Here is a 26688-nt window from a genome sequence, read left to right on the forward strand (position 1 = left end):
TAAGGCTGCTCAAGAAGTATCATATACCTATGGTACCAGCAGCACATTACATGTATGGTGGAGTTCAAATTGGTCTTCAAGATGAAACTTGAATTGTTGGTTTGTTTGTAGCTGATGAAGTTGTAAAACTCAAAAAAATTGCTCCAAGTTAAGCCTAGAATGATAGTAAGTCTGGAATGATAGTGAGTGGGCTGATCTGATCTCCTTTTGCTGATGCTACTCCTAAACCTATAGGGCCAACTATACAAATCCTTTTCTCCAATCAAGGTACTTAAATGCAGCATGTAACATGAACGTTAACTTGCAGCAAGCTCACTACATGTTCCTCCGATTCCTTAGCATAAGATCAAATGGTCTAGGATAAAATATCATCTGATTATGTTCAATGGTGTAAGGATCTTTTTCTTGGTGAAGACCCTAAGCGTCTTTGTTGACCATACGTTCAAACTTCAGATTCTACCGATAATGAATATCTCTTTGTGTTTTTGATATCTTCTATAATGTGGTAGTAGGAATAATTAAGAATTGAAGGGAATATATTATACAAAAGCTCGTGGTGGTCACCCCAAGCATCCTATTCTGATCTGCGAGATAGGCAGGATTCCTCCTATTTAGAGAAGATGATGCCTATTTTTAGCGTGCTTTCAAGATAATTCTTGCAACAATAAACTGGAAAGGAACAACCTCACTAAAGTGGATATATCAATTACAATTGCTTTGTTGTCCATTCAAATTAGTTTGAATAAGCTCTATAATGCCATTTTCACTAGACAATGTGCTTATAGTTCAAAGAGAGTAGCAGGTGTTTGAACATTATAGCATCTTGTGAATGGCAGCTACCAACACTATGTGTCTTAACCATTGGAATTTAAAAAAGGCTTAATGAAATCATTCCATCTATATACTGTACAATAGCTTGTACCCCACACCAAACTCTTGATCCTCACATAAAATATACATTAAATGAAATTAAAAAACAGGAACATAATCTTTTTTAAGTCAAACTTACAAAGGAGTTAATTTTCAAGCTAGAAGGTTGACAAACTGACCTTCTATATATTCCAAAATTTAGTTTTATTGGCTTGCAGTAAGTTCCAATATTTCAAAATAACATGATATTAAATAAACAGGAACCCCTCTGCTTTTGGATAATGCTCAAAGATCTAATAAAGTCATTTGCAAAAGAAAAAGTGATGGCTAATAAACAAAACTCAAATGTGCATTAAAAAGTAGAATCATCCATCCAGCTAGCTACTTGATATTGGTTTTCTAAGAACAATATCTAGAGGGAATGTTTCGGATATATAGATCATGTATTTTGATTGATATTAATCCCTTGGTGGCCAAAGAGTTGAATGCTAATAATTGGTTCTACAAAATTTGGCAATCGCAACAGAGGTAAAAGTACAAAAAAGGGCCTACTCAATAGTGCTTGAAGCACTTTTGTCTCCAAGTCTCATCATTTCCACAAGACTTGAAGATGTATTGGCACGATGTCATAATGGCAAGAGTATGGCTAATGGGTTTTCTTCCTCATCTAATAACATCATCCAAGCATGCTTGCATGGCTCATGGGTCAACAACTCTGTGTGGTAATAAAGTCGTTCTCCTCTAATTGTCCTAATGATTCAACATCATCAAAGCAAGTTTCTATCACTCCACTCTTTGGCAATTCGTATAATGAAGCTAGTGTAAAAAAACTGGCCCGTTTTAGACATCCACTCCTATTTTTATTTTTAGTTGCTTTCAGTTTGCTGATGCATAGCATGTCTTTGAAGGCATCCTAGTATGCTTTAAAAGCATTAACATTGCAACATAATAGAACCTACCACTTTCAAAGCTTTAGTTGTGAAAAAATCTACCAATACAAGATGGACTAAAGAAGCCCAAAGAGAAGGCACCCCCTAGGAAAATAGCTGCATTTCTCAATAATTATGTCATTCATAAACCTGTGAACTAAAAATCCTCCCAAGACATCAAGGCAAGATTTTGTTTATGGATTAGACCTTCACAAACAAATGATATGAACTACAAACACAAGCTATTTGAATGTCCTGATAACTTTCAGCATGTATATCCACATTGAGGTAAAAGAGTATTTCTTTCACTCACTTGTATGCTTGCCATTCTTCAACCACTTCAAATCCAAAAGCTAGATCACTTTGTTTGAAAAGTATAACCACAGTATTGAAAAATCTGCCATAAAGCATTCTCCATCCAACTGCTATTTTATTAACTGGCCAATCACAGAACATGATTAAGACAACATCCCCATAAAACTTTCTCCATTTGAGAAAATTTCCAACTTCAAAACCTATTGTTGAAGCTTCAACCACACCAAGGTGTGTGGAGGGGAGTGCCAAAGGCATGAACTCCCAACATATTGATTGATCTATTAGAGCTTTCCCCCTGTCGATTTCTAGAGTGAACATTCTTGGTTGGGTACACCCCACTGAAAAGATCCTGAAGCCAAGCCACAATATAATCCACATCTTGAGCTATCCAAAAACCTGCTTGAGCCATAGAATAGCTTAGATCATCAACTTGTTTAAACAAGGTTTCCTTCTTTGATCTCTAAGACACCAAAAATTCAGCCAGCATGTCAACACTATCATGTAATTCCTTCTCATCTTCAAAGAAATGTGGCTTCAAGGTATCTTGCCAGTCAATCGATGGTGGATATAGTGTCACATAACCCCCAATCTCCCAAAAGAGTCTTTGCACCCAATATCCCCTCATTATGTCTAAAACTCAAGGGTTTACTGATAGAGGAAGCATGAGCACCCAGAAAGCCTGAGAATGGAACAATGTATTGAGATGATTAATGGGAGCCATGGTATCTTGGGGAAGTTCAAGAGGAAGGTGTAACATTCCGTTTTACTAAACGCGTGAACCTGTCTCAACTAAATCTAAAAAAATGGGAGAAATGGAAAAAAAAAAATCCCCCCTTATCCCTCCAGCCGACTGACGAGCTGGAGGGGGAGGGGAATAGAAGGAGCTATTAAGCTCCTTGGTGGAGCCTTATGGAGGGAGGGGGACCATGCGTGATGACACGCAGGGAGGGAAGATCCCCCTCCCCTCCACTATTTAAACGGGGGGGGGGGGCTGCTGGAGAAGAGGAGGCTGAGCCATGAGAAATAGAGGCCGAAGGAGACAACCCTGTCGTGATTGCGAAGAGGAGAGTGCCGCCATAACACCGAGCTGCGGGAGGAGGACGGAAGGCTACTGCCGCCTACATCCTGAGGCTGCCGCTGCCATCGCCAACCAGTCCACGAAGAGCCGTCAGGGATTCGTTGTCCTTCACACTCCACGTACATTCAGAAGCTTCCAAGAAGCTTCTTGGAAGCTTCTAAGGAGGGATCTTTAAGCCCCTTTCTCATTGATATTCCCTTAAAAGTCCTTTAACCCCGGTTTCCATTATAAACCCCCTTTGTTTCCCCCGGGTTTAATCCTCCCTAAACCCCCTTTGTTTCCCCTCCCCCCCTGGGTTTAATCCCCCCTAAGCTTCCTTTTTTACCCCCCCCCCCCCCCCCCCCCCCCCGGGTTTAATCCTCCCTAAACCCCCTTTGTTTCCCCCCCCGGTTTTAAACCCCCCCTAGGATTTTTAAATTCCCTTTTCCCCTTAAGCCCCACTTAGACTTTGGGAACCTACCCCCAATTTTAAATCCCCTAAGACCTTTTTCACCCCCTTATAATCCTTTTAACCCTTCTTCAACCCCCCCCCCCCCCCCTCATAACTCTCATTTTCCCACAACTCCCTAAGCTTTTTTTTCCTAATCCCCCATATCCCCATTATTATTTTCCCCCCCGAACCTAAAAATCCAAACCACCATCATGGCCTCGGATGGTATCCCGTAAGGGGAAAATAGCCATGAGATAAAAGAAAGGGAGGGAAAGTAGAGGGAGTGAAAAGAAGAAGTGAAGGAGGAAGAGTGGGAAAAAGACAAAAGAAAGGGAAGGAAGGAGAAGACGGTGGAATTCCAGAAGAAAGAGGAAAAGGCTATCTCACATTCGAACTACGATGCCGCCAAAGAAAGTCCAAGGTGTAGCTGCAGGAGGGTCATCCCCCGATATCCATGTGGATATCTCACCCCAAAACCAGGTTTTTTTCTCTTGGCTTTAATTCGGTTTTAAGTCAATCAGGCAAAGGAAAAATGTTAAGGATAGGATATATTTGTTCGAGTTATTTGTAACGAAGGAGTTTAGCTTAGGAATGACAATGTATAGAACTTAGCTTTCTTCAAATTGCATCAAGCATTATAAATTACGAGCAAGATTATCCATTTACTATAGTAATATATGTTAGTTAAATCTTAAGGTGTAGAAACTATATCTTGCACCATTAGTCTTATTCCTTTCGCAAGGAATCATGGTAAATGGCTAAATTCATGAAAGGTTTCTTTCGATGCTCAAATTACTAGGGAGTTATCTTTGCTAGTTGCACATCTTAGCAAGGCAATTGTTGTTATTTGGCATGAGTTCATCTTTAAAGGAAACGGAAGTTAAATGTTAGGAATTAACAAGTATAAAAATTAGATATACGAACTCATTTGGAAAGAAAATGTAATGGGGAATTGCTGGATGACACTCTATTAATACTTTTCCCTTGCTATTTGAGGACTTGGGGACTAATAAAGTGTGTATACACCAATTCCACAGCTAGGCCTTTTTGTCCCAAGGAGTATTGTCGCTCTTTGTATCACCTTGGCATTAGACTATATGCCAAATTAAACTGTATTGATTGGGAAAGTAAATTGTCACAAGGATAGTAAAACCGTGACAAGACGATTAATATTACCTTCCAAAAGATAACTGAACCAATCTAAACATAGAAACATTCATACCCTAAACACTTGACTACTTTCCTTACCGTAGGGACAATAAATTCATAAAGATAAGAAACTAGGGTTTGTCCCTAAGGTTCTTAAAAGAAGAAACCCTAGGCCTGACATACGACGGCTTAAAGAATCTAAACAGATTATTCCATCGCAGGACTTGCGCAACATGTATGAAATCATTTAGTCTTGTGATTGATTCACAAGGAGAAAGGGGAAAAACCCTCATCAAGGACGGCAGATCCTTATGCAAGTTATCTTGCAAAAAGACATATTTTTGGATATCCTTCTAAATAAGGAAAGCTGTAAACCGGAAACTAGCATATCTAAAGCACTTTAGGGTTAACCAAGTTGGGTATGCCTAACACCGGAATGTAAAAGGGTCTTTCCACTTTACAAGACACCTTGGGAACGAGTGCTGATACACTCAAAAAGGAAAGAACACTTCCTTAGCAGTTTGCCAAATAACTCGGTTGATTAACGGAAATGTTTGTGCTTGCTAGAGATTTTAGAGCTCTGTTTGAATTATGAATTACAAATTAAATGAGTACCTATACTTCAGGTTAAAGGCCTGAAGGGAGAGGCCTAACCCTAACAAAGGGGGTTGTTGACCACGCCGGGAACGTGGATTGAACCCGCCGCGAGAGGTCTCTCCGTTGAGTTCTACTTGGAGCAGGAGGATGCTTGGGTGCCAGGGGGGGCTCTGGCCGTAAATCCCTCGCCTTCGGGGTCCTGCACAAGAGGCTAATGTGACTCAGGATTGGATCTCGGGGCCCGCATACTAGTTGATGGGCGGAAGCTTAGAATAGTGATCCCTGGAGATTACTGGATAGCCTTCGGGCGGATTATGGATAAGCCTATGGGTGGAACTCCTGGTATTTCAAAGATAAAATGATGAAATGTAAAGAAAGAACTTACTTGATATTGTTTTTCTATGTCACGTGATAAGATTACGTGAATGAACCAGTGCTTAACAGGGTTAATTAAAGAAGCTGATTATTATATGTCAAATTAATGTGTTAGATAATTACATAACTAAAACAAACCGAGGAAAGTGCGGAGGATGGGCCATGGGTCCGGTTGGGTGGTCCCGGTTAGCCGGGAACTTTTCTCAAAAATCTCGAAGAACAGCGGAATGATCATCATCATCAAAACAAATAACGAGAACGATGACCTAAAGTTACGTCTTACCCGATTTACGCTGTTTTAGGGGAACGGAATGGGACTATGCCTTATGGTAGAGAGGTTGAGCTTTGCATCCCTCTCGTTTCCCATTCTCCTTGAACCAAGTGCAGCGTGAATCCGCTTCGGACCTGGCATTTTTGCGTAAAGTAGTTCGCTCGAGTCTGACGCCATTTGCTGTTAGCTAATGACCAAATAGGAAAACCCTAATTTCGGTCGTTCCTAAGTGGGAAACGGCCAGGATACTTCCGCTACGTGGCAGATGCGGGAAGACCTAGATCACAAAACCTGTAACATTCCTTGGGAGTGCCGGGTGGAGTTTTCTAGACATCCTTTCTGATGGACTGCTAAGATGTGTTCTAGATGATACAAACGGACACGTTACAGAAGGGCATGTGCATCAAACTTAATATCAAACATCTCGGATTTTGATTTTCAAGTCTTATAAAAAAACAATGTCAACGTCAGGGAACCCATTGGATAATCCTTGCTGAGAATAGACTGTTTTCCACTTGGCACATGTCCATAACAAAACTTGCATTCATGTTCCTTAGAAATTCTAGAGGGAAGCCCCTATGCCACACAGATCTCTAGCCAAAGTGAATGTAAGGGTTGACAATTTTTCTATTATGAAATGAAAAATACTGCAATAAATTATTGCTCCTATTATTAGATAGCTCCAAGTCAAAGTGGTTGCTCAAATCCCCCCTATTATGAATGCATTATCATCTGTATCATAGATCACATTTGCACCATGCTAGATTGCAAATAAATATCCAACACTCTTCCTCACATTTGAAACATACGGAAGGTGGGCAAGGATCCTATAACCAAGAGCTACTCACTACTCAAATGACAAGAAAATGGCTCCTCTCACTTCCTAATCACTTGATGTGTCTCTATCTCCAACGGCAACAACTTGCCATCCCTACATTTTCACAATAGCCTGAACTTGCTCCGTGAAAGAGTCAGAGACTATTACCACGATCCATTTGTTTGCCTTGACAACATGGAATTTCCTAGTATCTGCCACTCTGTGCACTTTCTTGAAGTCTACTTCAGGATATGGATTCTTCTCGGCACTCTTTGGGCTGTGTACACAAAGAAAGGCCAAGGAGTCACCGCAGTTGCAAATGACAATGAGGATGAGGACACTGAGAAGTACGAGACCAAGGATGATAATATTGGGTAGGTTGCTTCTAGCTTAGGCGACCAGGGTCCTTTCAAAGAACCTGAGATCTAAGGTAAGCAGCTTTGAAGTCAATCTTCACTGCGGAAGCATTCTTATTGTCCTCATCTTTGTTGTGGGGCGGGTCTGCAACCTGCTTGTGGGCAGTGGATGAATGTCGGGGCTTGGTTTGCTCCTACTGGATGAGCATTGTGAGGGAGGATTAGATGCAGGGGGCACAGTGCTGGCTCATGATGCCCCACATGGACACACACCAATAGAGATGCACACGATCTTGTGCAATCTCAAGTTTTATGAAATTTTTGCTTAAATTTTCTCTTGTGTGAAGGAATGGAAATGCAATGAGCTTTGCATTTGAAAATTGCAATTCCTTTGAGTGCCTTTTTTGGATATTTACATCATCAAGAAATATCTAATGGTTTTACCCCAAAACCATCACCCTAGCTTTGGAGAGTAGCTCGAATGATATCTCAAATACTAAGAGCAAGGTGTTGTTTGCATAAGGTCTCATATGGTTTGAAACAAGCACCTATGGCAAGATGCACACTCATTTGACTGCTCTTGGTTTTACTCACTCACATTAAGAGCACACTCTTTGTCCACATAAATGCAAATGTTCTATTGATTATCATTATTTAGGTGGACAATATGCTATTGATTGGGCTCAACGAGATGTGTATTATGGCCTTGAAGGTCAAATCACAACATTCATTTGATTTTACAAATCTTAGCCATTTGCATTATTATCTTGGTATACAGTTCACTGCAGTAGTTGGGGGGATGCATGGGGCACTGCTTAAGGTTTTCAATAAGGCTAAGGTTTTGAAATATACATGATCTAAACAAAAGTTGCACCTATGGGTCTCTATCTTTCTACATAGGAATCATGTTTCTACAAAACCATGTGTGCTTCAAATCACAGCTCTTACAATGTTCCATAGCTTGAGGGTTTTTCCATCCAAGGCACCTTTGTCCTTGAAAAAGTGATAGAAACATGCTAGTAGAAGCATTAAGACCCGCTTTGGGAGACCCGATTTTTTGGTTTATTCTACAATGACTTTGCCATTGGGCATTGCCAAAACAAGTGTAGGATAGTTTTATGTCTCCCTAAAACAAATAAATGCATATAGTACTGAAACTTTCTAAAATTGGCAAGTGCATATTTCATTAGTAGCTTTCTAGCCAATATCTTCCAAATAAACACATTCAGTCTAGTAGAGGGGTAGCTTGCTAGACATCTAAGAGCCTACTTTTTCTTCTCTAAGAGTTTGTGGGTATAAGTTATTCTAGTTGTGTTTTGACTTCAAGATGATTGTTTTGTCATTCCTCTTAAAATCCACCCTCTTCTTTATTTTAACAACCACTTTCCCTTATGATTAAGAAAGTTGTGGAGAGTATCAGCAGAGGCCTAGAAAACATGTGGAGGCCATCAAAACGAGAGCATCCATTCTCCTCTTTCATCATGATTGTCATCTCTTTTCTATACTTGATCTTAAGAGTATTGAAAAAAAGAGAGGGATGGGGGTACCTCCCTCTATCAACCATCTTCCCTTTAATTGGATTTTCAAAACTTCAATCTTATTCATCTCTTGAGCTATAAGAAAATCTTCAATATGTTCTACTAGGAGTCACATGAGAATAGCATCTTTATGATTAAGAACAATATCATACAAAATAAACTCTTTACATCTAAAAACACCAACCATATGTTTTCTTCTAATTATAATTTGATCTCTGTCATCTTCCTTTGAAAGTGCAATCTAATAAAAACATGGAGCCTTCTAATCTAAGAGCACGTTCAACTTGCCTTCAACCAGCCTAAGCCAAAGCTTGTTTGGTTTACTCAATGAATTTATGTTTCTTTAGGAAGGATACCTTGAGTTGAAATGGAGGTGATTTTTAAGACTACATCGATTGGAGAGTGGTCAAAACCCATGATAGCTAGGATAATCCTCACCTTGATATGAAGGGTCAGTCATCAGCCCATTGGCTTACATATTCTCTATTTAATCTTGCTACCCTTCATGATGAATCTTTATGGCAACTATGCCATGCAAAGCATTGCAAGAATGATTGATCAATTGCATGTAGTATATCAATAAACCATGTTTCCTACAAAGTGCATCCTAACTTTCCCTTTCTCCTGATAAGTATATATAAGATGCAAGAATCTATTAGTGTTCCAACATGTCACATTCTAGGAGAGTACAGTTGTGCTTCACTCATGGTTTTAACTCTTACTCCTTTAAGAGCTTCAAACCACATACATTTGTGACTACCTCTCACACACAACCTCAACTCATGCTCTAATAAAACCAATTACACCTACCTTTACTATCCAAGAAATGATAAATGTAAATCAATATCGAGATGTAGCGAGAAAGGACTTACCTCTTTGTTGTAGCCTAGCTTTGAGGCTTATTGTATGCGTTTTGAAGAGGTTGAATACATCATAATCAGATGTAAAGGTTGAATATGTTGTAATTAGATATATTGCAGCAAAGTACCTTGTTGTTACAATTGTCTCAACTCCCACAACTGCAAGGATCTTTGAAGTATTACATACATAATGACTCCACCTTTGCCTTCCTAAGATTTTATTGAATGCAAAGGGGAGCTATGGATTGCAAGACCAACTCTCTACTAAGACTTAAAGAAATATTTCTAGTAAGAATGATGATCTGATGGATGATGATGATGACAATACCTCAGATCCTTTCTACCATGCTAGCTCTAGGGAAGGTAGACCTACTAGGATTGTGCTGACCCTCTCTCTATGCCATGCTTGCCATATATTCACGCTCTCTCTCTCTCTCTCTCCTCTCTCTCTCTCTCTCTCTCTCTCTCTCTCTCTCTCTCTCTCTCTCTCTCTCTCTCTCTCTCTCTCTCTCTAACTCTAACTCTAACTCTAACTCTAACTCTAACTCCACTTTCATGAAATAACACATTTTCAAAAAATTACACATGGGCACACTGTCCCTCTCTTCCCTTTGCAAAATAAGCAATCTCCACAAAATTCAAGTCGTCTTTTAATCTAATTCATTCAAAGAGTTCAGAACACATGATAGAGTGAAGATTATTCTCTTTTTTCATTGGGGGTGAGAGGAGTCCTTTAAGATAAAATTCAATCAATGAGTCTTGTGTACCATTCATGACACGCATGACCAAGCTAGCTAAATGTTTTCATTGCATCCATATTTGGTGGCCTAACATAAGAGTGTCTGATGAATGCTTTTCTTTTCTTTTCAAATATTGTATTCTTCTAAAAAATATGGTTGAGCTTGAAGTTCATATCTCAAGCATACTTTTGATTTTCAACATCTGCATAAGATCAAAAGATAAAGCAAGGACCCAAAGACTTGAGGGGGGCTTGATATGCAATAGTAGCCCTCCCAAGTCTAGCTATGAGGAGGATATTGGGTCTCAATCTTCAATTTGATCCTTATAGAGATCATGGAGGAGGGTGTATCCTCATAGGTTAAAGCAAGTGGTCTTAGCATGTAGATGATGATAAGGTGATTAGAAGAGAAAGCATCTACCCATTGGTAAAAGTGAGGTCTATTTCAACAAAACTGTATGATACAATTTTGTAGGCACAGCTTTTTATTTTGTGTTTTTATGGAGGGAAGGTACAATGCTATTTGAGGGTTTCCATTGAGGAGATTACAAAGAGAAAGCACTAGTTTTTTTCTTATAGACCAGATTCTTTTGGTTTGAATGAGAAAGGTACAAACTAATAGCTAACAGTGGATGTTGAAAGAGGCATAGGCTCTTTATGAAGTAGGGAGATCCCAACCAAACAGGCTAGTGATTTGAAAACAAACCAACACTTTTTATACCAAGAGAGAAAGTGGTGGTAAAGGAGACATGACTTTTATTTGGGGCTCTCAAATAGACACATCTCATGCACATTTCCCCCCCTCCCTCTATTTCCCCCCCATTGTGCCTCTGATATTTTTCAAATAAAAACACCCATAACGTGAATTTACATTAAGCACATTTATACATCCCTTCTGTCTTTAGAAAAATATAAGTCAACATAATAAATATACCCTTTCTTTTGAGCTCACGTGGTATCTTACATTTTCTATAAGGTGGACTCCCTGGGACCATAAGTACCTCAAACCTTTTGGTTCTAAGAATTGTGTATATGTATGTATGAATACAAGAGTAGATGTAATGCTGGGTAATGTGTGTGTGCGAAGGGGTGTGTATGAGTCATGTGTATGAGTATGTAAACAAGGAGCAAGGATAAGTAGTATGTGATATGTGTCTATGTATGTACTATGTGTATGAGTACATATGTACAGGATATGTACACGTGGTGAATGTTTCTATATATATCCCATAACTTATAAATATTGTGGCAAATTTAATATATTTCTTTCAATATTTTTTTTGCATGAATGGCAAAAGAGACTTCAAAATCTTGATATACCTTAGAAATGTTGGCAAATAAAAAAATTTGGAGTTATAACTCAACCTACTCGAGTTTTGAAGAAAAATATGAAAAATTAAAAGTATAGCCATTGGGTGACATATAGCCACTAAAATCATCTATAGTGTGGTCTTCCAAGTGTCCATCTCAACTCTTACTGCATCCAACCTGTTACCTAGGAATATAAGACTGTTACCCCAGTCTTTGATTACTCATGCGTTCTGCATCCAAGGTTGGCCTAGCAGAATGTCATAGTCTACTCCCTTCTCATAACTATGAAGTTTACTAAGAATTGGACACTTGCTATTTTCAAGGGCTAGTCCTTCAGCACTCTAAATGGCCTAACTTTCATGCCATTAGCCAATGTGATGTTAAACCTTGTGGTCTCCACCGATGGGTTACCCCATGCTTGTAGGACTACATGGCTAAGCACACTAACTCCCACTCGTATGTCCTACAATCCCTTCCTCATGATGTCTCCTAATGCTACTACCGGTAGTAGGACTTCATGCATCTTTATGGCCTCCTAAAAAGCATTTACATGCAAGCCTTCATGTGGTAGTCATTGATGCTCATACTTTCTCTTTGCACATTGTGCAACTCTTGTTTGAGCTGCATTTTCCTGGCTTGCGTATTTGTGCTATACATTTTTGACAAAGTATCCCATGCCTCCTTTGGCGTACTTGCATCTTGAATATGCACAATCATAGAGTCTGAAATGCTGATAGACACCCAGTACATAACTTTCATGGCTCTCTCATGCCATGCTTTAAATGCATGCATTTGCTGTGATTGGGAACATCAGGAAGAACTGGTTCTTCTTCATTTCCTACAACGAATTCCCAATATCCTTTTCCCATAAGGAAATTCGTCATTCTAAACTTCCATGCTTGGAAGTTGTTCTTGTCAAGCTTTTCAGTGACAATCTGTGAAAGAGAATCAGATGCCATTACAGAACACTGCAAAAAATTCTGTCACTGCAAAGAACACAGCTTTAGCCTCACAAGGGCAAATCTGCAAAACTGACGAAAGTGGTATTTAACCACACAGTAACTTCCTAGTGACAATTTTGCATCAACAGGCAACAAGGATGATTCTGTAACTCCCAATGTCTCTGCGCACAGGCATAAGATGCAATTTCTACAGTAACTTTTCACCGACCTGTAGGACAGTGGTCGCACAGCATAAAACAGGGTCTTTTCCTAAGTGCATGCAGAAAACTTCCGCCTCCAAAACAGGCCCCGAAATGGCCTCAATTTAAAAAAACAAAGCAACTATGGGCTAAAGCCCGCTCCCGCGGAATATACTACCCTCTTGCTACACCGCGAAGGGCGTCTCAATCTGAGATAATACACTCTTGCGCTTTCTAGCTGTGCTACCTGCAGAGACTTGCTCCCAAAACAGAAAAATGAAAGCAACACTGGTCCTCTTACCAGAACACCGCGAACTTGGTTTGCTTTCTTGAGCTCCTTACCACGAACAAGGCTCTAATACCATGTCAAGATTTTGGGAGAGAAGGAAGGAGTCTCACTTGTAGCTTTCTTGCTTGCACAATGGGGGAATACACACAGAGGTGGAGGCTGAAAACAGTTTTCCTCTTCTTAGTTGTGGAAGCCAAAAGAACTCAAGTACATAGAAATAGAAGAACCCTATATATGGGTCTCAAACCAAACTCAACTAACTAAGGTGGCATACTAACTGAGCCACGAACTAGAGTAGATAAGGATAGCTATCATCTAGCTATTATTCATGGGCGGTGTATCAACCGCATCTGCAACTGATGAGTCAGTGACATAAATGCACAACGGTCACCCTGGCATATCAGGAGTGGAGCTTGATATCTCAACAATCCCATCTTGAGTCACGTCGGCCTCTTGTACGGGATCCGGAGGTAAGGGATTTACAGCCAGAGCCTCCCCTGGTATCCAAGCATCCTCCCGCTCCAAGCAACACCCACGGAGAGATCTCTCACAGCGGGTTAGGTCCATATAACTGGCGTGGCTAACAACCCCCTTGGATAGGGCCAGGCAGAGAGTCGGATGTAACTGTTCTTGCCTCTCCCTCCAGGCTTTTAACCTGAAACATTAAGTATTTTCCTTGAATTAGTTCCTTGAGCAAAGAGATCAAATAATGTACCTAAGTACAAGCACGAACATTTCGGAGGTCGTTTATGCAACCGACTGTTAAGGTGTGACTCCTTTTTTTCTCAGATGCTCCCATCATCCGATATTGGGTCTTTTCGTGACTTGGCAAGATCCCAATAATTTCAACAAGATTATGAAAGCAAATGGTCTTGGTAAGTTAACTTATACTTGCCCTTTTCCCTTGGGTTTTACCTTAGGGTATACTAGTCCCTAACTCACACCGGTCAGTCAAGGCAATGGACATGCCTTATTCGCAACCCAACCAAGGGTCTTTTAATCTCTAATTCCAACAAAGCTCAGATAACACACATGGCAACACATGATTCTTCGTTGAGACTTTAAAGATGCAGTCTAGATGCATGCGATCCTTCCAATTGTCTTAGCACAGTTTTATGTAGGATTTCCCAATCAACCTTAACCATCATGCACATTCTGAGTTTAATAGAGTTGTACCTCCTAAATGACTTTTATCTCTCTTTATTCCTGGCAACAAGTACTCAACCTAATGCACCGGATCACATGTGACTTGCATCTATGAAAGTCTAGGGTTTTTTCTAACGATGCAAGTGTATCTCATGAACAGAAATTAACATTTCATGTGTTTTTTTAAACCATGATTGCAAAACGTGAATTCTAAATGACTATTCATGCACTGAACTGGTTAAAAGCTATCATTTTATGAAGTAAGGCGATAACCTTATCATTTTATTTGTGTAGAAGCTATCATTTCATGTGAATTCTAAACTCTTCCGTTTTGCACATGCAACTTAGTTCTTAGAGTAAACAAAACCCCAAGACTCGTTCTTGTTCCATGCACGCCATAAATCCTTTCATCCCTTCCACGAGAAATAATTCCTAATTAATCTTAAAGCTTAGAACCTAGGCTTGATTTGTATGTGCAACGTTGGTCGCTCCGCTTGCCTCTCCAACATTACCGGTAGCTTAGGTGCCTACGCTTCCTGCGACTTTCTTCTTGGGAGCCATTCGCCTCGCAGAGATTGGGTAGTCCGGACCTTAACAGGTTTCGGGTTGTTTGGGTTTGGTAGGAAAGACCGTTGAATGGGGTCCTTTGCCGAGGGAGTGGTTTGGGTGTGGCTTGATGCAGTTACCAACTCTCACTCCCTCTCCTTCCTTCTTTCTCCCTCTCTCTCTTCTTCTTCTTTTCACTTATTCTCCTACTCTCTCTCTCTCTCTCTCCCTCCTTCTCCACTTATTCTCCTACTCTTTTTCTCTCTCTCCCTCTCTTCTTCTCCTTCTCCCACTTCATTTCTCCTTCTGTTCCTTCCCTCTCTTTCTCTTCCTCTTCTCTTCTTTTCTCCTTCTACTCTTCTTCTTCTTATTCTTCTACTACTTCTCTCCTCTCTCCCTCTACCTCTTCTTCTTCTTCTTCTACCTCTCTCCTTCCCTCTCCCACTCCTTCTTTTCCTCTCTCCTTCTCCTTCTCCTTCCCTCCCTCTTCTTTTTTCCCCTCACTACTTCTTTTTCTTGTAAAATATTACACGGCGCAGCGAACAGAATCTGAGAAAGAGATAGAGAGTACACAACAGATAAGAGGAGAATCAGTAAATTCTTTAACTTCAAACAACTGATACAAAGATGGCTCTATCCACCCGTGCGCTTCCACTGTGTGAAGCTTAGATGGCGATCTAGACAGAAGATAGGTGAAGAGCTTAAGGCTAGCTGGAACAACAACTCCGACTGAGTGAAAGATGAGTGAGTGATGGCTGCGAAGGTCGTTAGGTCGGACCTACCATATGAGCCTCCACTAGTCGGCCAGGGAATATTCCCTTTACCATCGGACCAACTCGATGCAAATGCGCCTCGAGTTGCTACCAGCTTAACCACTCCATCTAACCCAAAGATTAGACCCACAACAGCCACCTTTTTGCCATCCGGTCACATAGATCTCATCTGATATACAATTCAGGACTCAACCAATGTCCGGGCTCACATTTGGCTTCTCCTCATAATGGGGGCCTTACAACTTTGAACACCATGGATCATTGGTAGCACCTAATGAGGGTGGGGCATTGATCATATCTAACATTTCTCTCCTCACTCCTTCTCTCCCACTTCTTCCCTTCTCTCTCCTACTCCTTCTTCTCACCTTCTCCTTCTCTCTCCCTCTTCCTCCTCTTATCTCTCTCCCTCCTTTCTCTTCTCTCCTTCTCCTTCTCTCCCTCTTCTTCCCTTCTCTCCCTCTTCTTCCCTTCTCTCTCTCCCACCTTCTTTCTCTTCTCTCCTTCTCCTTCTCTCCCTCTTCTTCCCTACACCTTGGACTTAGCTTCTTGTACTCTCCCAAGGACAGTGAACTCTTTTTAGGGCGTACGCAGATGAAGACCATATCACCTTCAACAAAGGATTTGTCTTGTTGTTTCAAGTCCGTATAAGCCTTCTGTCTATCCTTGGCGGCTTGGATGTCTTGTCTTATTGATTTGATTTGGTCATCCATGTCTACCAGCATCTACTTTGAACCTTCTACCCTCAAGGTTGGATTCGAGAAGCTCAAAGGAGTATGAAAATCATGCCCATACAATGCTTGAAAAGGGGTCATCTGAATACTTTGTTGGTAAGAAGCATTGTAGGAAAACTCAACCAGTGGCAAATATTGAATCCACTTTTTGGGTTCGCGATAGCAGTATGCCCTAAGCATATCTTCAATGACTTGGTTGACTCATTCCATTTGACCATCAGTTTGGGGATGGTAAGCTGTACTAAAATAGAGTTGAGTCACAATGGCCTCGAAGATAGCCCTCCAGAAGTGTGATGTGAAGAGAGAGTCACGATCACTAATGATTCTTCTAGGTAACCCATGCAATTTTAATATTTCCTTGATGAATAATCTTGCAATGTCTGAGGCTTTATAGTTTGTCTTGATAGGGATGAGATGTGCAACCTTGATGAGCATATCTACTACAACCATAATAGAGTTGTATCCTTCTTGAACTTGGGGTAGGCCAACAACAAAGTCCATACTAATGAATTCCCATTTCATTTGGGGAATGTCAAGTGGTTGCAATTTCCCAGGCATTTTGACACATTCCGCCTTAATGCATTGACAAGACAAACATTCCATGACATATTTGAGAACATTACCTTTGAGCCTATCCCAATAATAGCTCTTCATGACCGCATTAAGGGTCTTAGCATAGCCAGGATGTCTTGAGAAAGGGGAGTCATGGGCTTCCCAAAGTATCTTCTGCTTGAGAGATTGGCTTGCAGGGATACATAATCTTGTCCTAAAGTAGACAAGTCCACTACTGAGACAGAGAATACTTGATACTTTGTCTTTAGCTTCGGGTCTTGATCCTTGATGGGGATCTCCCTTAGCAACTTCTGATAGATTGGGTCATGACATGCCTCTTCTCTAGCTAGCTTAAGAATTGGGTTGTTTGGCATTGATACCTTTGTGGCTAGTGACCTTGCTATTGATGGATCTTGCAAAATAAGAGAGTTTAGAAATGCCTTGTGACTGAGTGCATCGAAAACTACATTCTCTTTTCTAGGCCTGTATTTGATTTCAAAGTCATATTCTTCCAGCACTTCAATCCATCAGCATTGCCTCATGTTGAGCTCATTCTGGGTGAAAATCCATTTAAGACTCTTGTGGTCCGTCACTAAGGAAAATTTATTACCTAGCAGGTAATGTCTCCAAAGTTTGAGAGCATAGATGACAACCAACAGCTCCAAATCATGGGTAGCATAATTCCTTTCATGGCTCTTCAATTTCCTTGAGGAATATGCTATGGGGTGACCTTCTTGCATAAGCACACATCCTAAGGCAAGTGCGCTAGCATCAGTTACCACCTCAAACTCCTTACTAAGGTCGGGAAGTTTTAGGATGGGTGCTGATACTAATCTTTTCTTTAGTTTATCAAAGTTGGTATGTTCAGTAGTAGGTGACCATACAATTGCTACTTGCTTCTTAGTAGATCAGTCAGAGGCGCTGTAATCAAAGCATAATCTTTGATGAAGATCATGTGTACCATCCTGTCAATCCAAGAAAGCTATGTATTTCTTTGACAAAAGTTGGTGTTGGCCATTCCAGAACATCTCTGACCTTGGCTGGATCTACTGAAATTCCTTCCGCTGATACAATGAATCCCAGATATTCAATCTATTGCTTGAAAAATGCACACTTCTTCTTCTTGGCATAAAGCTTGTGTGCTCTCATTGTTTCAAGAACAATGCAAAGCTGGGATTCATGATCTTTCTCCTGTTTAGAGTAGACTAGGGTATCGTCAAAGAAGACGAGTACGAAGTCATCAAGATAGGGCCTAAAGATATCCTGCATTAACCTGTTGAAGGTAGCAGGAGCATTTGTTAGCCCGAATGACATCACTAGGAACTCAAAGTGTCCATATCTTGAGCTAAATTCAGTCTTCGAGATATCTTCTTCCTTGATCCTTATCTGATAATACCCAGATGTGAGATCTATCTTAGAGAAGATCTTTGCACCTTGAAGACGGTCAAGTAATTCATCTATTCTTGGAATGGGGTATTTATTTTTTATGGTTGATTGATTCAACCCTCTGTAGTCAATGCATAGCCAAAGCGTTCCATCTTTCTTCTTTTAGAACAGCACTGGAGCTCCCCACGGTGAACTACTAGGATGGATACAGCCTTGGTCTAATAGTTGCTTGAGTTGCTCTTTCAGTTCAATAGCTTCTGGGATGGATATCCTATACGGCCTCTTTGCGCGACTGGTGCAGCTCCTGGTGCCAGCTTGATTTTGTGGTCGACTTTCCTTTGAGGAGGAAGTTTTGTTAGCTCTTCAGGAAATACGTCTGCATATTCCTTTAACCATGAAGGTCCTTCCCTAGATTCTTGATTCTGATCTAGCTTATTCAGTTTAATCAAATAGACAGGAAGGCCCTTTCTAACTCCTTTTATAATCCGTGTTGCTTTTGCCAGCTGTATTTTTGGCTTACCAACCTCTCCTTGAGTTGTAACTAGTTCCCCTTCAGAATTTCAGAAGGAGACTTGGCCCTTTCCACAGTGGATGTGGACATCATTGGATATTAGCCAATCCATTTCGAGCAAACATTCGTGGAAACGTAGGTTCATTACCCTGAATCTCACCGAAGTCGGCTTTCCACCCAGTAGGAATTTCACCTTAGCAGTTTGCCTAATATAAGAGACCTCACGACCATTGGCCAATTCCACAAGTAAAGTAGGTGCATCTATTGTGGTTATACCTAGCCTTTTTGCATAGATCAGTGAGATGAAGGAATGTGTACTGCCACAATCGATTAGGATTTTGAAGCTTTTACCTTCATAATCCGATGGAGTTTGGATCACCGAGAAATGGTAATTCGGACCCTTCTTGTGAAGAGCGGTGTGAACCGTTGCCCTCTCAATGTTAGCATCCATGGATGGATCTTCTTCATCACCCAGCTCCTTAGTGAAAACACTGGAGGTTCTCCCTCTGGCCATGACGGTGGCTCCTTGGCCATGGGCGGCTCCTTGGAATGGCCCTTGGCGATGTCCTTTGCTAAGCTTGGGACACTGCCTCTTGAAGTGTCTGGGCTCGTTGCAATCGAAGCAAATCTAGATTGCGGTCGTTACCTCGTGTAGGAACAAAGTTGTTGACAGTATTGGTCCTAGCTTTCTTCCTTTGTCCCTGATTCTGACCCTGCGCTCTCTTAGTCTGAGCCCTATACATTCCCTTGTTCTGATCCCTGTAAAGCCAAGTCCTGTTGTTCCTAGACTTGGTTTGCACCTCCTATATTATTGGTGCAGCTTGAATGAGTGCGTCTTGTAGGTCCGTTGGGCACATTGATTCCAAGCGGGTGTTTATGGATGGATTTAACCCAACAAAAAACTTTGACACATGTTGTGTCATATCCATTGGTAGTGCATACTTTAAGAGAGAGATGAACTTTGAATAATATGCATCAAGGGATAGTCCAAGCTGCTTCAATTCATAGAATTTGTTCATCTTCTGTGTGTGGTAGGTAGGTGTGCCATCGAACTCAGGTGGATTAATTTGTTTGAGAAGGAACTTCTTCTCTTGAATCACAACTGCACTTGGTGTAGGGGTCGGACTTGGAACCTGAACTTGGGATTGCGTCTGGACAATAAGATTCTTTATGTTTACAATTAGGATAGACAATAGTAAAAGTCTTGTTCATTCATGAGGGCATAGCCCTTTGAGTACATTTATTTTGGGAAAGTAGAACAAGCTTATTAGTATATCAGTTTAGGGAAAATAGGATTGTGTTACAATCGGCTACAGGGACTGAGTAATAATATGGAGTGGGGTCATGGATTTTCAGGAATCGATAATTCATAGGAAGCTTGGGGTATCCCTTCCTTTGATACATGTTCTTCTCATAGTGCCCTAGCACTTTGATTGTCAGCAGGGATCACTTGAGTCACTTCTTCATACACATACTTATTCTGCTTGACTTGCCGACTGCTAGCATGTAGAATTGCATTTGCGTGAGCTTCGACAAAGATAAACAGCTTCACAATCTTTAAATCCTCCATCCACTTGATTCTCTTCAAGTTGGTTTGAAGGTACGCAAGTTGGTGGGCTGCTATGTAGTATATTCTTGATTCTCCCATCCACTCCGTTTCGCATTCAGGGGTGAAGGATTATAGATGCGGTCTAGAATATTGATCATGGCTAGCCTCTGGGATAATCTGAAGCATGCATCACAGTCATAAACATAACCTGGAACACCAAGAATTTATTCCACGCTTCGTGACTCTGCACCCCAGCATCCATAAGTGAGTAAGGAAATGTTTTCAATAGAAAACACTGCTCTATTCCACTCATGTTCCCCTGGTTGTCCCCTTATTCCCTTTACTTTCCTCCATTAAGTTCCTTTGTAAATCTTAGATCCCGTTGGTTCACTCTGATACCAACTGTAACGTGCCCACTTGTCCGCTTGTGGGACACGCCTTAATAGCCCATCGAGAGGAGTGTCTAGAAGGCTCCACCTGGCACTCGTAGGGAATGACATAGGGTTTGCGATCTAGGTCTTCCCAAGTCTGCCCGGAGCGGAAGTGTCCAACCATTCCGACTTGGGCGACCTAAGGTCAAGGTTCCTTTCCTATCAACAAAGTCCCTAGGAAGGAGCTAGCGTCGAGCTCCAGATGTACTACTTTGCGTAGGAACAATAGAGTCGAAGCGGATTCAAGCTGCACTTGGTTCATGGAGAATGGGAAACAAGAGGGATGCGAAGGTCAACCTCTCTACCATATGGCATAGTCCCATTCCTTTCCCTTAAAATAGAATAAATCAGAAATTCTACATCTACTGATACTAGGTCTTCATTGTCTTATTATCTCATCATTTGAGAAAAGTTCCCAGCTAACCGGGACCACCCTTCCGTAGGATGACCTAAGTCACATCCACCGCACTTTCCTCAGTTTGCTTTAGTTATCTAATTACCTAATACATTATGTTTTGACATGCAAAATTAGCTTCCTTAATTAAACAAATTAATCACGGGTTCCTTCACGTAACTTAGGCACCGTCACAAAAACAATGCCAAGCAAGTTCCTTTTTTCTGTAATAACTGCTCTTTATTTATAAAATCTTGGAGTACATCCAATATCACGCCCAAAGGCTACCCCATCAATCTACAGGATTGATGATCCAAGTTCCGCCCGTTGACTAATACACGGGCCTCGAGATCCCATCTTGAGTCACGTCGGCCTCTTGTACGGGATCCAGAGGGAAGGGATTTACAGCAAGACCATACCCTTGCAGCCAAGTGTCCTCCCGCTCCAAGCAGCACCCACGAAGAGACCTCTCACAGCGGCTTAGGTCCATATACCCGGCAAGGCTAACAACTCCCTCGGATAGGGCCAGGCAGACAGTTGGATGTAACTGTTCCTACCTCTCCCTCTAGGCTTTTAACCTAAAGCATTAAGTGTTTTCCTTGAATTAGTTCCTTGAGCAAAGAGATCAAATAATGTGCCTAAGTACAAGCACGAACATTTCAGAGGTCGTTTGTGAGACTAAGGTGTGACTCCTTTTTTTCCCGGATGCTCCCAGCATCCGATCTTGGGTCTTTTCGCGACTTGGCGAGATCCCAATAATTTCAACAAGATTACGAAAGCAAATGGTCTTGGTAAGTTGAATTATACTTGCCCTTTTCCCTTGGGTTTCACCTTAGGGTATATTAGTCCCTAACTCACACCGGTCAGTCAAGGGAACGAACATGCCTTATTCGCAACCCAACCAAGGGTCTTTTAATCTCTAATTCCAACCAAGCTCAGATAACACACATGGCAACACATGATTCTTCGTTGAGACTTTAAAGATGCAGTCTAGATGCATGCGATCCTTCCAATTGTCTTAGTGCGGTTCTATGTAGGATTTCCCAATCAACCTTAACCATCATGCACATTCTGTGTTTAGTATATTTGTACCTCCTAAATGACTTTTATCTCTCTTTATTCCTGGCAACAAGTACTCAACCTAATGCACCAGATCACATGTGACTTGCATTTATGAAAATCTAGGGTTTTGTCTAACGATGTAAGTGTATCTCATGAACAGAAATTAACATTTCATGTGTTTTTTTAAACCATGATTGCAAAACGTGAATTCTAAATGACTATTCATGCACTGAACTGGTTAAAAAGCTATCATTTTATGAAGTAAGGCGATAACCTTATCATTTTATTTGTGTAGAAGCTATCATTTCATGTGAATTCTAAACTCTTCCGTTTTGCACATGCAACTTAGTTCTTAGAGTAAACAAAACCCCAAGACTCGTTCTTGTTCCATGCACGCCATAAATCCTTTCATCCCTTCCACGAGAAATAATTCCTAATTAATCTTAAAGCTTAGAACCTAGGCTTGATTTGTATGTGCAACATTGGTCGCTCCGCTTGCCTCTCCAACATTACCGGTAGCTTAGGTGCCTACGCTTCCCGCGACTTTCTTCTTGGGAGCCATTCGCCTCGCAAAGATTGGGTAGTCCGGACCTTAACAGGTTTCGGGTTGTTTGGGTTTGGTAGGAAAGACCGTTGAATGGGGTCCTTTGCCGAGGGAGTGGTTTGGGTGTGGCTTGATGCGGTTACCAACTCTCACTCCCTCTCCTTCCTTCTTTCTCCCTCTCTCTCTTCTTCTTCTTTTCACTTATTCTCCTACTCTCTCTCTCTCTCTCCCTCTCTTCTTCTCTACTTATTCTCCTACTCTCTTTCTCTCTCTCCCTCTCTTCTTCTCCTTCTCCCACTTCTTTTCTCCTTCTGCTCCTTCCCTCTCTTTCTCTTCCTCTTCTCTTCTTTTCTCTTTCTACTCTTCTTCCTCTTCTTCTTCTTCTACTACTTCTCTCCTCTCTCTCTCTACCTCTTCTTCTTCTCTCTCCTTCCCTCTCCCACTCCTTCTTTTCCTCTCTCCTTCTCCTTCTCTCCCTCTTCTTTTTTCCCCTCACTCCTTCTTTTTCTCTCCTCACTCCTTCTCTCCCACTTCTTTCCTTCTCTCTCCCACTCCTTCTTCTCACATTCTCCTTCTCTCTCCCTCTTCCTCCTCTTATCTCTCTCCCTCCTTCTTTCTCTTCTCTCCTTCTCCTTCTTTCTCTTCTCTCCTTCTTTCTCTTCTCTCCTTCTCCTTCTCTCCCTCTTCTTCCCTTCTCTTCCCCATTCCTTCTCCTTCGCTCTCTCCTTCTTTCTCTTCTCCCCTTCTCCTTTTCTCCCTCTTCTTCTCTTCTCTCTCTCACTCCTCTTCTTCTTCTCTTCTCCTTCTCCCTCTCCCACTTCTTCTTCTTCTTTTCTTCTTTCTCCCTCTTCTTCTCTTCTCTCTCCTACTCGTCCTTTTCTCCTTCTCCTTCTCTTCTCTCTCCTACTCCTCCTTCTCCTTCTCCCCCTCTTCCTCCTCTTCTCTCTCTCACTCCTACTTTCTCTTCTCACTGGCCGAGTTGGATGGTAATTAGGGAGGGAGGCGGCTTGTTTGGAGGGCCCGGGAGGGTCCCGCAACATTTAGTCAACGAGGGGTGACTAAGGTCGGAGGGCCCAAGGCCCGTTTCAGTAGGACGATGGGGGAAAAAGGTGGGGTGAGTCGTCCGCCTGGGTGGCTGCACAGTACGTCAACCCACGGCTGCCGTTGTAGCAAAAACGCAGGGGGACAACGCCATTCGAAGGGCCCTAGGTAGCATCTGGCGACTATGGATGAAGGCCCAGGGGAGGGGTATGCAGCGTCACCGAGCAAGGAGGGAGGGAAACTGTCAGTCGACGGCCTCAAGGCCTTGCAGAGCTGCTGCTGACGATGGGGGCAGTGACGTGCATGGAAGGGGCGTAGCCTCCTCTCTCTCTGCCAGGGGAGGAGAGAAGCCTCTCCTTATATAGGGGAGGGGAAGAGGTAGGTGGCATGGCCACCCCTCCACTTGGAGGTTGCATGCCTCCCCCCCATCATCCACCACTCCCACTCTCTCTCTCTTTCTCTCCCCCCCCGACGTGCTGTCGGGGGGAGAGAGAGGGGAATAAAAAAATTTGAACTTAATGAAAAAAAAATCTTTTTCTTTTAAAATTCTAGGGGAGGGTTCTTATGGCCCATCATAGACATGTTGGTGATAACCAACAAAATAGGTTACATCAGCAATTTGGTGAAATGTAGATTTCATGAGGTTGAGAAAAATTTAGAGGCAAGGAGAGCTCTAGAGAAAGAGATAAATGACAAAATAGAGGTTTTGTAAATCTTGCTATTATTTGCCATTATCGTGGCAAAGCAAGTCATATTGCATCCCATTGTTATGCTAAGAAGGATGATATTCGTAATGGTAAATTGCAGCAAGGAAACTATACATCGTCTTTATGATAGAATAAAGACAAAAATAAGCTTTTGTTTGTTATGCAGCATATGATAAATGCAATTGCAAGAAAGGGGACATATGATGATGTATGATATGTCGATCCAAGTGCATCTTATCATATGACTAGTCATGTTGAATAATTTGGAGAGATGCATGACTTACAAAATCTAGTTTATGTGCAGACAAGTGATGATTCATGCCACCCAATTTCACACATTAGAAAGATTCATTTGTCCTTTCATGACGTCCAAACAAAGAGTTTGACAGATGTATTACATGCGCCATCGATCACAAAGAATTTAATGTCTATTGGCCAAATGGTAGAGCAAGGGTTGCAGGTTCAATTCAATGCAAAAGGTTGTTTTGTAGAAGAGTTTAATGATAAGTGCAGGTTGGTCATAAAAGGAAGTAGAGTTGGTCGCATGTTCACTTTGGATGTTGGAATTCCTGCAATGAATGCTGCTATGTATGCTAAAGGAAAAGAAGTGGTTGTAGACATTGAAATATAGCATAAACATATTGGACGTGCAAATGTGCAAAGGATGAAACTAATGCAGTCCAAAGGATTGGTTACAGGGTTGCCTTCTTTTAGAGTTTCAGCATTTCATAAAGTGTGTGAAGCATGTCAGTTTGGTAAGCACATAAGATAACTCTTTTTGCATGATAGTGAAGTGAGCAAAAATATACTTGATATTATGCATACAAATGTTTGGGGGCCTACACATAATGTGTCTCTTGGTGGCAGCAAATACTTTGTCACATTTAGTGATAACTGCTCAAGGAAGCTATGGGTATATTTCATGAAGGAAAAGAGTGATGTATTTGAGCACTTCAAATCTTTCAAAGCAGTTGTTGAAATAGAAACGGGATTGAAAGTTAAGTGCTTGAGATTATATGGAGAGGAAGAGTATCTCTCTAATGAGTTTAGTGGCTTCTTGAGGTCTCATGGGATAAAGAGGCAATTTACTTACAGGTATATCCCATAGCAAAATGGGGTTGTAGAAAGAAAAAATAGGCATATTGTAGAAGTTGCACGAGCATTCATAGTTGAAAAGAATATGCCAAAACATTATTGGTCTAAAGTTATTCATACTATTGTCTAAATTATGAAAAAAACTCCCACAGCTACAATTCATCGGATGACCCCTCGAAGAATGCTTTATAGACAAGAAGCCCGATGCATCACACTTGAAAGTATTTGGCTATATTGCATATGTTCATGTGCTAGATTAGGTGCAAAAGAAGCTTGATCCAAAGGCTAAAAAATGAATTTTTACTAGATACTCTTTAGAGCAAAAAGGGTACGTTGTTATAACCCTGTCAGAGATGAGTTTAGAGTGAGCACTATTGTTATTTTTTATGACATGAGTAGTTGGTATACACTTGCTAGTGATATATTAGATTATGATCTAATGATAGTGATCATGTTAGCTATGTGTAGAAAGAAAAGCAAGAATCATGGAGCCTTAGTGGACTAGAAACATCTTCTAGTGCTACACCCACAATTAGCCCTTGGTTTGGGAGACTAAGGAGTAGCACCACATCTTCAAGTGGATCTATAAGTGTTACAGGTAAAGACAAAAGAAAGAAGAAGGTGTTGGATAGTAATGATGCATCTACTAGTCACTTGGAATTTGATGGAGATTCTAGTGGTTTAGAGAGTTTGGATGATGAGCTTGGTATTCCTTCAATTAGGACACCAGGTGTATAGAGAGCACATAGTAATGTAAAAGGCTCCACTAAGTGATCCAATGGTACATAGGTCTAGCAAGGTCAAATACCCTGTTAAAAGATTTGGCTTTGAAAGTTATATAGCTGACCATTATGCTTATATGTGGTGAAGGTAGTTCAGGATGTTGAGCGCACTTGTTTTGAGAATGATATTGGTCATGGTCATTGGAATGCAGCAATGGATGAGGAGATGGTTGCATTATTAGAAGCCAATAAGACTTGGGATTTGCTACCCTTGCCTAAGGGCAAGAAAGCTATTGGCTGCTATAAGTGGGTTTACAAAGTTAAGCATAATGCAGATGGTTTGGTTAGCAGGTATAAGGCTAGGCTGGTTGCAAAAGGCTATGCCCAAACATATGGCATAGATTATGAAGAGACATACAGTCCAGTTGCTAGG

General features: G+C 41.3%; 1 pseudogene; it reads right to left on the minus strand.

The window, feature by feature from the left end:
- Positions 1–1028: 1028 nt before the first annotated feature.
- Positions 1029–24845, minus strand: LOC148011279 (putative glycosyltransferase STELLO1; annotated as a pseudogene).
- Positions 24846–26688: the final 1843 nt, after the last annotated feature.

The sequence above is a fragment of the Lygodium microphyllum genome, chromosome 28 (assembly GCF_053477565.2).
Source record: "Lygodium microphyllum isolate KBCC chromosome 28, Lygodium_microphyllum_v1.1.10, whole genome shotgun sequence".
NCBI classification, from domain to species: Eukaryota; Viridiplantae; Streptophyta; class Polypodiopsida; order Schizaeales; family Lygodiaceae; genus Lygodium; species Lygodium microphyllum.